This window comes from Crocodylus porosus, unplaced genomic scaffold (genome assembly GCF_001723895.1).
Source record: "Crocodylus porosus isolate Cpor-Errol unplaced genomic scaffold, CroPor_comp1, whole genome shotgun sequence".
In the NCBI taxonomy this organism is placed as follows: domain Eukaryota; kingdom Metazoa; phylum Chordata; order Crocodylia; family Crocodylidae; genus Crocodylus; species Crocodylus porosus.
Genome location: NW_017728921.1, coordinates 14833842 through 14844622, shown reverse-complemented (window position 1 = coordinate 14844622; position 10781 = coordinate 14833842). Strand labels below are relative to the sequence as shown.

Below are 10781 nucleotides of genomic sequence, written 5' to 3'. Positions count from 1 at the left end.
AGCATGTTGGGGTCCCAGGGTGGCTGTGACACCCCCTGATGGCCAAGCTACCCCTCAGTTTCTTGGGCACCCTCCTTTTTTGTCTTTCCTGCTGCGCCTTTATGAATATTCTGGTTCTTTTGGGAGGCTCCCCCAGGGCCCTGTAGTGAGCTTCAGTCTACTCCTCCCTCTTTTTTCTCTCTGGCTTATGCCTGGCTGGCACCAGTCCTGCCCGTAGGTGCTAAACTGTGCCTCTCAGGTGTTACTCTTCACAAGCCTCTACAGTCCTCAGCACTCTTGGCTTCAGTCCACTGGTTGCTGTCACTGTTCCTCTGGTCTGACTTCTGAGTCTCAGCCTCTCTCCCTCTCAGGTACAGGCCCTGGGCCCTCACACCCCTGGGCCCCTCTTGCTTTGGTCTAGGCCCTTGACCCACCTCTGATGGGACTCAGAACTTGGAATGCCCCTCTTGCATCCCTGCATGCCTATCCAGTCCTCCAGTTTAAACTGCAATACAAATGCAAGCAGACTGTTCCTAACAAAGAAAGCCAAAGCCCACTCTGGGCCCTTATACCACTGCTGAAGCCATTTCTCCACTTGCTGGTTCTCTTGGCCCCTGGGAGTTCCTGGCCTGGCTTGCAACTTGTGCTCCTTGACAGCTTAGCAAGAGCTCTTCCATCTGTGGGTTCAAGGCAGCACCAGTCCCTCTGCTTCTGGAACACAACCTTTTTTTCCCAAGCTGCTTCTGTTCTGGTCAGGTGCCCCCATGACCAGCTGCAGATGTGCTCCTAGGTCTAATGAGGAGTTTACTGGTGTTCTCCTGCCTGCCATGGTTATTATTCTCCTTTCTTCTTGGAGCCCTGTCCTATTGACCTATTGCTCTACAGCTAGCTACCTGGGAGTTGACTGCTACCCTCCAGCTCCTCAGCCATCTATTCTTCTGCAGCTAGCCCCAGTTCATCTGCTGGCTTCTGCCTGTGGGCCTTAGCTGTTGCAGTCTCTCCTGGTGCGGTAACGGGAGCCTCTGGCTCAAAAGGTTACATTATTTTGCAGCTGAGAAATTTACCATTCTTTTCTTAAGACTGCACACTGTCTAAAAATAACAGCCAAGAAACATCAACTAGCTTATTCATCTTATTAGGGTATAAACTCTGCTGATATTAGTTCTACTCATCATTTTATTGGAAATGTATCTAGCAAAAGTATTTATTTCCATAACTGAAACTGCTTGCTGTTTACTTCCGTCATAACTGTTAACTGTCACTTTATATATATTTTTTTTAAAGTGAAACTGAGAATGTCAGGATAGCTTAAAGCTTAGTTTAAGAAAATATACACAAGTGAATAGTATTTGTGTACATACCCTGCAAATGAAAATGCTACAGAATTTCCAGTCTGACTCAATAGAAGCCTGCAGCATCCAAGGATCTTGCTATAGAGTTTAGTTCAGTTTTTGCAGAGTCTGTGCAGGGCCTTGATTTAAAGAAATAAACAAAATAAAGACCTATTCCTCAGTGTGCCATGAGAATATTTAACATCAGACATTCCAGATGCAGGTAGCAGAATTTAAAGGACCATATTCAACATCTTTCTCATGCTTTTAATCTGAAACTTTTTACCTCCTGGTATAACAATCCAAGATTACTGTAGCTGTCCCAAGATGAAAGGGGGAAATGCATTTGTCCGTCTTCTCAAGTGCAAGACCAAACCAATGGACAACAGTTTGTATATAGTTCAGCTTCCCTATTTGTGGAAAAAAATGGCAAATTTTTCACACAGCAATGGGAAAATGGGATGAAGAGTATTAGAATAGAAACAAGAAAGTTTGGTGCAGCAGCTAAGATTTCATGTCTGAAAATTAGTTAAATGAAAAGTAGTTTAAAATGGATGGTGTCCCTTCTACCAAGTAGCTTAAGAAAACCAAGTATCAAAGTGCAGTAGTCTGAGTTTTTTTTTAAATTTATGTGAGAGAAGTTGATTTCTAAATGCAGCTCTCACTGCTCCACTGTAGTAGTAAGCAACCATCAATCCTTCTGGATCATGGATGATGTGTAAGGTCCCTTCCAGCCCTGAATAACTATCTCACTATGGTGCATGTGTGAGAGGTCACCAGGGTCCTTGACATGTATGCCTAGGGAAAAACCTGAAGGAGCAGAGGTGGCTAGGACCTTCCAATCCCTGTTTAGGCCATGGAGACAGAATCTAAAGGTCAGACCAAGTCTGGACACTTGGTGCCTTGGCTGTTATATGTGCGCTAGAGAATTGAACCCCAGTCTCCTGCGCAGCAAACAAGGAGTCTACCACTGAACCACAACAGCAGCATGTACTCAAAAAAGCCTCATTCTCTGATTTGAAAAGCTGCTCTGGTCATGTTTAGGTGCAAGACAAAATCTCCTTTGTGCATAAGCACTTGAGTTTTATTTCCCTCCCCCCACCCTTTTCTTCAAACAAAGAAATAAAAAAGTCAAATGTTGTAGGTCTGACCTAAACCGACAGAAGACCAGAAATTCATAACTTGTTGTTGTAAACAAGCAGAGTTGTTCAAGGTGAAAAACGTTCCTGTCACAGCCTGTTCGTTTCCATGTGACATGCAGCTTTTTGTAGAACCATTGCGGGAGAGGAGAGAAAAGCGGAACAATTTTTAGAACAGTGGGGGAGGGGGAATTAAGTAAAATCCACCTTCCAACAGTGACAGAAGAATGCGTGTGAGAGCAAGAAATGTGTTTAAGTATTATTAGTGCCTATTTTAAAAGGGAAGTGGGCTGGAAAATGGAGCTACAAATGTCAGTTCCTAATTAATCAGAAACTGGAAGGAATAAAAAAAAATGCTTTTCAAAGATGACAGTGAGAGTGGTAACCTTGTCTTCCAATTGTTGAAGGGAGGAAAGGAAGAAGGTACTGAATGGGGTCAAAGTAAAAGCATCCTAAATTTCTGGGACATTCTGCATTTTCTTGAATGTTAATACTGACAAATGGATTTTGTTTCACATACTATGTACAAAGTAGCAGTAAGAGGGAGCAGTTGATACACCCAGATTATTAGTTATGGTGCAGTTGCTCCTGTAGGTGAATGCCATAAAGTGTGTTAATGAATTGATACTGCTGGTAAGCCCTCATAGGATGAGTAATTGGGCACAGAGTCGTTCCAGCAGAGTTGGCAATTGAATAGTGTTAATCACGGTGATGGCTTTAATAGCATTTAATAGACACTTATCTGAATTCAGAGTCAGATGAGTTATTGCTTTTTAAGAGCCTTCCCAGAGCTGTTAACATTATGTGGTAAAGAGCTACTAACATTATCAGAAGAAAGTTTTTGCCTGTTTGTAAAGTACTTGCTGTTTGAGTTATGCATACAGAGCTGTTTTCTCTGTTAGAAACTTTTTCATTTGATAGTGTATAAAATTGCTGAAGCTGCACCGAGTTACTGGTATTTTCCCTGTGTAGGTATTTGTAGATAATACCCTTTCAGATTTGGAAACCAATCTGAAGATGGCGAAGAGGTCTTGCGGGGGGGGGGCAGGTCTTTTCCTTTCTTGTTAAGAGAATTGTCTCCAAAAGTTATCTGCTGTAACATAATATCATGGTATGGAAGAAGCTGGGAACCACTCTTCTTCATTTCCATACAGGTGGCAGTTGCGAATGTTTCTATTTAACTATCTGCTGCAAAACACAGAGTCTGTTTCTTACCAGGAAAGTGATACTCTGTGTAAAGCACAATTTTTACACAGACAAGGCAAGGTTAGTCCTGTGCTTCCTAAAAAAAGAATGGGGAGGAAGCTGGGGTCCTATCTTGCGTAGGTCCTCCTTTAAAAATCCAACCCTGACAGGATCCTTGCTTTGCCTTTAACTGTGATGTGACTAAGAAATTCCATATTTTAATTGGTTTTCCCCTTGTGTTCAATATGTCATTTTAAAGTTCCTAATTTGGCATGGTCCAAAAAAAACCTTAAAAATCATCATTCCTACCCAAGTCACTCTACAGAACCAGTTTTATACATGGATTTTCTAAGCTGTTTATATTGTTGCTGGTGCATAGGAAAGTAAACAGAAGACAGCTGTGTTGGCAGCATAGGAAACTTACTGAGAGGTAACGTTTGTCAAACAGAGGCGGATAAAATAAATAGAAATGTTTTCAAGCTTCTTGGAGTACAACAATGGAATGCAAAAAAAATCAGAGTTAGAGTTGACAAAGCACTGTCAGAACATATTTTAATTAAGGAAACCACTGTTTTTAAGCTAATGCATTTTGGTTGCTTTGTAATGTCTGTTTATGTTATTAACAAGCTCCTACACTCAGGGGTTCATGTCTTGTTGCTGATGTGTACTTTTCAGTATGAAGGGAGGAGACAAATATTTAACTTTCCAAGGAGCTCTATGTATTTGTGTGTGTGTACACTTGTTTATATATGATTTATTCTTTGCTTTCATAGCTAATGAGCCAGTCAGTTTGCATGAAGTCTCAGTAAGATCTTAATTTTATAAGTGGTGATCTGTTATTGATAAAATTGATGCCTTTGCTCAACATGGTGATTTTGGTATATACTCCCATGCATAACAACCTAGATTTATCTCCAGCTTGAGTGGATTGCTCTCCAAAGCTCATCAGGGTATGTTTGGCTCCTAAAGATACATAGGGATGATGTGATCTTCCCTGACTTTCAAGATTAGTATTATCCATTCCTTGGTTAGAAGGAAAGTATCTTCAGGGGTGAGAGAAGCTATCGCTAAAAGATGGGAGGAATTCAAAGGGATGCTGAAAGACATTTTCCCTCCCCACCTCTGACCTCTCCCAACCCTGCCTTTTTTAGGCATCAGGTTTCTGTAGTTGTCTCTGTTTCCATATTGTCCCTCTTCAGCTCTTAGTGCCAGCCTATTCATGTTTTCATTACTGGCACAAAAGGGCACATACCTCTTCTCTTTACTTCTTAGTCCTAAAAATTGAAGTCCATCCTTTTCCTTCCCCACCCCTTCTCCCATGCATATCCTCAACTAGAAAATCAAAATGGTCTTTCTCTGGAAACAGCTTTGAAATTTGTGAGAAACGCTGAGTAGGAGCTGTTCCAAAGTTGAGTCAGTGCAGTTCCCTCTCATAATTTTGGTCAGTCTACTCCCAAACTGCTGGCAGAGTTCAGAACTGTGGTCTGATCCTGTTTATAGGAGCCTAGGAATGCCACACAAAGGATACCAGATGGACCATTGGTCTATATCTGGTATTGGACAGTACCAGATACTTGAGAGGAAGCTTTTAATATAGGAAATAACCTGCTAACAGGTGATGTTTCATCCTAATTCCAGCAGCTGGAGTGTCTTGTTCTTGAAACATGAAGAGCGATGTTGTTTTTACCTTTTATTTGCTGCACATTTTGATATCACTCAGCCTCTTGGAGAATCCATTTTGGTTTTGACCATTTACACTGGTTTAGAGAGAGCTTTTGTATAGTTCTACCCCCAATGGTAGGATGGCTAAAAAGACAATCTAGTTGCCCTAACAACATTAAGCTGCTGATCAAATTTCCCATGCAATCTATTTCCTGGTGTAAACAGAACTACAGTACTACAAGTATCTAACAGTAATGTTAAGAATTTTTTGTGACTGCTCAAGTTTGATTAAAATGCATATCCTTATCAGTATTAAAGTAGTTTGAAGAGTACACAGCTGTTGATGTATTTTGCAACTGCCTCTTGCCATCTTATTGGCTAATGAACCTTGGATGAAAACAAAAAGGGCCAGTGATTTGATATAAGGGAGCCATTAACAGAGTGTCTTAAACATAATCCTTATTTATTTTGAATATTAACCTGCACTTGAAAACCTGAGTGGGGAAACTTCTATACAGTGGCTTTTTTGTTTGTTGGTTTTTAAGGCTGTGGCTCAGCTAGTTATCCTGTATCTCAAGACTTTTTTTTCCAATTTAAGCTAACTGATTATTTGTGCATGAGCCACAAACCTGTTGTTATTAATCATTACCATCTATGCATATTGTATGTTCACTTATGTGGACTGTTCTAACTGTGCTTGTATGTGTTGGCATTATCTTGTATTTAAATGTATTGCATGAGGTTTACTTGGGTTTTTTGTATTGCCACTTTTGTATTCACACAGTGCCTCATGTATCCATTTACATATTGCAAGGAATTGTTTCAAAGCAGTAATTGGAAATAGGAGTGGGGACAAGAGATCTTACTGTAGCCTATATTGTTTTGAAGTATTAATAAACTACAGTGATTCACATATTTTCTTTTTTTTAGTCTTCATTTTAATTCTAGAAGTGGCTTAAAAATGTGAGCCATGTGACTGACTTCCAAGATTGTGCATTCAGGCTGGTGAATGTGACCTAGTCTTGGTTTGTTTGCAGTAATCCATGTCCTGGAAGAGATGAGACTGGGGACAATAGAAGGAAAAAAACCATGCACTACAGAGTCTGTTTTTTTAATTACTGTTTTGCAAATGAAGAAATACCATTGCTAACGCTTGCATAGAACTGGCCTTCAGCAGGGTAATAGACAATACCTGGACTTCAGAGAACAGTATTTAGACATCACCTTTTACAAAGAACATGATTAAGCTTAAAAAAAAAAAAAAGAATCCAATGCTTTAATCTGGTGGGTTTTTTGTTATGCTATCAAGCAGTGAGTCAAACTCTGTCCTCAGACATGTGTTCTTCTATTACTAGCCTGGTATGTGTGTTCTTGGTTTCCCTGTAGTCAGAAGCTAGCAATGTATACTGCTCTCAGGAATGAGGTTGGCCTACTAACCCAATTAGCTAATATTCTGCAATGCTAGAGAAATCGGTAGCTATTTAAAAATTACTGTTGCTTAATACTCTGATGCACTCCTTCCCTGGAGAGCCATTCAAACTCAGCAGTGCAAAACACAAGGTCAAACAAGTTCCTGGAATAAGCTGGGGTCCAATCTTTTTAGCAGTTGTGCCACAAATTAGCCCTGAATCCTCCCTGAATGCCACTCCAATTCCTATCCCTCATCTGATCTGCTGCTCTGCTTTCTGCTTCCTGCCCTGCCCCATCTGCCACTGTTGCCTATCCTTTCCCTGATATGCCATGTGCCACAGGCTGCCTGTGCCACTTGTGTTCCATGTTGCAGGTTAGCCACCCCTGCTTTAGAAGGCAACGGAAGCTAGTAGGGGCATAGCTATTTCAGATTTGATTCTGACTAATGAGGAGGAACTGGTTGAAAATAAAATAAGATGATTTGGATGAAAGTAATAACCATCTTCACTATCCCAAGGCAAAGGGGTGAGCACAGCAGAATATTGGTAATGTTTGTATCTTCAGCAAACTGAGGTATCTGGTGGTCAGGATCTCTTGAAAAGATAGCAGAACCTAAGGGACAAGCTGCACAGTGGAGCTGGCAGTCACTAAAAGATTATATTAGTGGCACAACAGCTTTTATTATTCTGTTATGGAGGAAAGATCAGCACAGTATATGATCAGTATGGCTGCACTGGGCTCCTAAAGACTTGAAAATCAAAAAGGTTGAGCAAAAAGTGGGGAAAAATACATGTGAATAAGGAGTCAGGTTGTAGCCATACTGGTCTAGAGCAGGGGTAGGCAACCCCCAGCACAAGTGCCAAAGTGTGGCACTTGAAGGCATTTTTTCTTGGCGCACGTGCTTTGGGGCAGATGGCATGGAAGGGGCCAGGGCTGCACTGCTACAACAGGGATCAGGGCCCTCATGGCTCCCCCACGATCTGCCCTGACACACTGGTATCTTACAAGTCGAGTTTGCAGGTGTTTTTGGCGCTCTGCCCAAAAACAGTGCTGACTCGTGGTGTAGAGGCAAAAGGAATCAAAACTCAGAGGTGATGCCTTTTATTAGACCAACTAGATATTTGCAGACAAATTATTGTATTCATCTGGAAGTTGAGAATAAGGATAAATACACAAAACAATACAAGCAAATAGGGATCAAATCAGGAGGCTTAAGGTACAGCTATCAAGAGACAAAAAGCAATGAGGAAAGGTTTTATGAATACATAAGTAAGAGGCGGGCAGGGAAGTCAAAGCCCGTTATTTTCTGGAAAAAGAGAGCAAATTAATGGATACGGAGAAGTCTGTAGTATTTGTTGCCTTTTGCTTTAATGTTAACCCAGAAGGTCAGTTGGGACCAGATTCTTGTGGTAAATAATTTTACCAAGAGGATAGGAACCCACACCAGAAAAGGGAAAGAATAAATTAGAGCAAGGGGTGTCCAACCTTTCTGAATGTGGGGCCGGATCATGAACTTATCACCCAAAGGGCTGGCAAGCCATATTCAAAGACCACAGGAAGTGGTGTCATCAGGAAGTGATGTCACATGACCTTTGACACCAACGAAGGTCTCAAGAATATATGGAAGGGTCAAGAGCAAATTTTAAAGTGGGTTCTCCTTTAAAGGAGAAAAACATATAACTGGCTTTTCTCTTGTGGGCTGGCAGAGTTCCAGCCTGCAAGGGGCTACTTGGGGCCCCCCCACGCACCGGGGCACTGGGGTCTGGAGGTAGGAGCAGTGAGGGACACCGGGTCGGGACTGTGAAAGGCAGGGACCCCCCACATGCACACAGGTGCTGGGAGCCCACAGTCACCAGCCTGGCCTCGGGGGAGGCACAGTCTTCCCGCCCCGACCCCGACTTGGCCTGGCCCTACTGGGTAGAAGGCGGCAGAGGCAGACAACGAGGGTGAGCCTGGCCTCCGTACCACCTCCGTGGGCCCGCGTCGCCGTGCAGGGCTGGAGGGAGCCAGAGCGAGGGCCGGGGCCAGGCGGCACCTTGGGGTTCAGCAGGTGCAGGCTGTGCCCGAGCCTGGGGCCACCCCGCGTGGCCCCCCAGGAACGAAAGTAAACCATGTTTACTTTAGTTTCCCATCGCAGCCACGCGGGCCACAGAAAATGCCTTGGTGGGCTGCATGTTGGACAAGCCCGAGTTAGAGAATGAAAAGATCTTTTCAAGTTCATGGGGCCTAGTGAAATTCACTCTGAACTCATGAGCCCTGTTACATTTTGGAAGTTTGCAGTGTGTCATGAATGTTTTCCTGTATTTTACTGTACTGATATGACACATGCAGTCTCATTGGAAATTCAACATTATCCTGTATCAATTTGTTACTGTTATCACTATATAATTTACATTATGCTGTCTGCATTTGTCTTTATGGCTTTAGTCAAGGAAAGGGAATGGGCAGAATGGCTAAATTTCTCTTGCTACTGTGACTGCAGGACAAGAAGAATTTCCACACCCAGATACAGGCAGAATGGGTTGGGCCCCAAGGCATTGTCTGCCTGTAAAGGGGAAATCAACTCTGTTGCAGCAAAGGCATCTGAAGAATGGCCCATCCAGCCAAAGGTATGCCAGGTACCTCGGGCAAACCAGAACCTTCTAGAGAGGACTGGGGTTGGGGAGGCAGATGGTTGGAAGGAGTCAGACAGATAGCTGCAGGCTGCAAAGGGTCAGAGACACTCCAATGGCCAGGGCTGGCAGAAATCAGCAGGAGGCTTGACTTCTGGTGATGCTGGCAAGACTCTCAGGACAGCTACAGTCTATCTAGATGACAGGGTAAGGACCTCTTCTTGTTTTCCTTTTCTATCTCTAAATCTATAGTCAGTTTTGCTCATGTCATCTTTGTATCCTGTGTAATAAACCTTTTTTTGTTGTTTGGCCCCTTACTGATTGCAGGTGGAAGAAGTGATTTCTAGGCACGTAATATTCCAGGCTAGCCCTCTCTACAGAGAGGGGGGCCTAAAAAAAATTCTTTCATAACCAATGAGGCAGCCACTTGGGGCACATTGATTCCCGCATTGCAGCTGCAGGGTCTGGTACAATGGCAGTGGAGCTGAGGTTCACTGGGGTAAGGAGCTACCTCAGGGCACCCGCAGTCTGTACCTTGGTGCAAGTGACCGCACCAGAGGGAGAAACTCAGGGCTCAGACTAGGGGCCTCCTGTGGTTGGGTTTGTGACATGAAGTACCTAAGGATCTGGTCAAAGCAATATCTGAACAATTGGGATTTATTGTTAAGAACCACGTGAGGATAGCAGAGATTCCAGAGGACTCGAGAACAGCAAATATAGATTCCATCTTTAATGGGGTAGGAGAGGAGGAAGAGGACACAGCCACTCCCCTGTGAACTATAGCTAGGCTCGGTAATCTTCTGACCTCGAATGATACTAGAGCACACCGTGAATTTACAAGCACCTAAATAATTATAAAGAGAGAGGGGGCTGGGGTGGTGTGGGTGCTAAATTGATAGCCCAGAGTTTGCAAGTTTGAGGCCATAGCAAAAGTGCTCGCAGCACAGCCTAGTCAGATTTCAACAAATGTGCATATTCTGCTAAATGCCTTGTCACAAGGGCATGAGAAAAGAAAGAAGGATAAGGGGAGAGAGAGAAGAACTTGGAATATCTACTACAGGCATTGTCAATCTAATTTCCTTCTTGGACAAGCCAGCAGACAGTGGATAAGAGGAAGCAATAGATGTTATCTGTCTTAGCTTTGGTTAGGTTCTTGGAGCTGACCCATGGTATTCTCAACAGCAAACTAGAAAATGTGGTGTAAAAGAAATTACCATCAGGTTTCATAGTTTCTAGGGTAAGAAGGGACCTGAGCAGATCGTCAAGTCCGACCCCCTGCCATGGGAGGAAAGAGTACTGGGGTCAAACAACCCCAGCAAGGTGTATATCTAGCCTCCTCTTAAAGACCCCCAGGGTAGGGGCCAGCACCACTTCCCTTGGAAGTTGGTTCCAGACCCTAGCTGCCCTGACCGTGAAGTAGCGCCTCCTGATGTCTAACCTGAATCTACCCTCTGCCAGCTTGT

General features: G+C 43.3%; 1 long non-coding RNA gene across 1 annotated transcript in view; it reads right to left on the bottom strand.

Moving 5' to 3' along the window:
• Positions 1 to 6454, bottom strand: part of LOC109312786 — a 16350-nt gene extending 9896 nt beyond the window's left edge. Inside the window, exon 1 of the long non-coding RNA XR_002101904.1 lies at positions 5424 to 6454. This is a non-coding gene — a long non-coding RNA (uncharacterized LOC109312786). The remainder of the gene's footprint in view (positions 1 to 5423) is intronic.
• Between the last annotated feature and the right edge of the window lie 4327 nt (positions 6455 to 10781).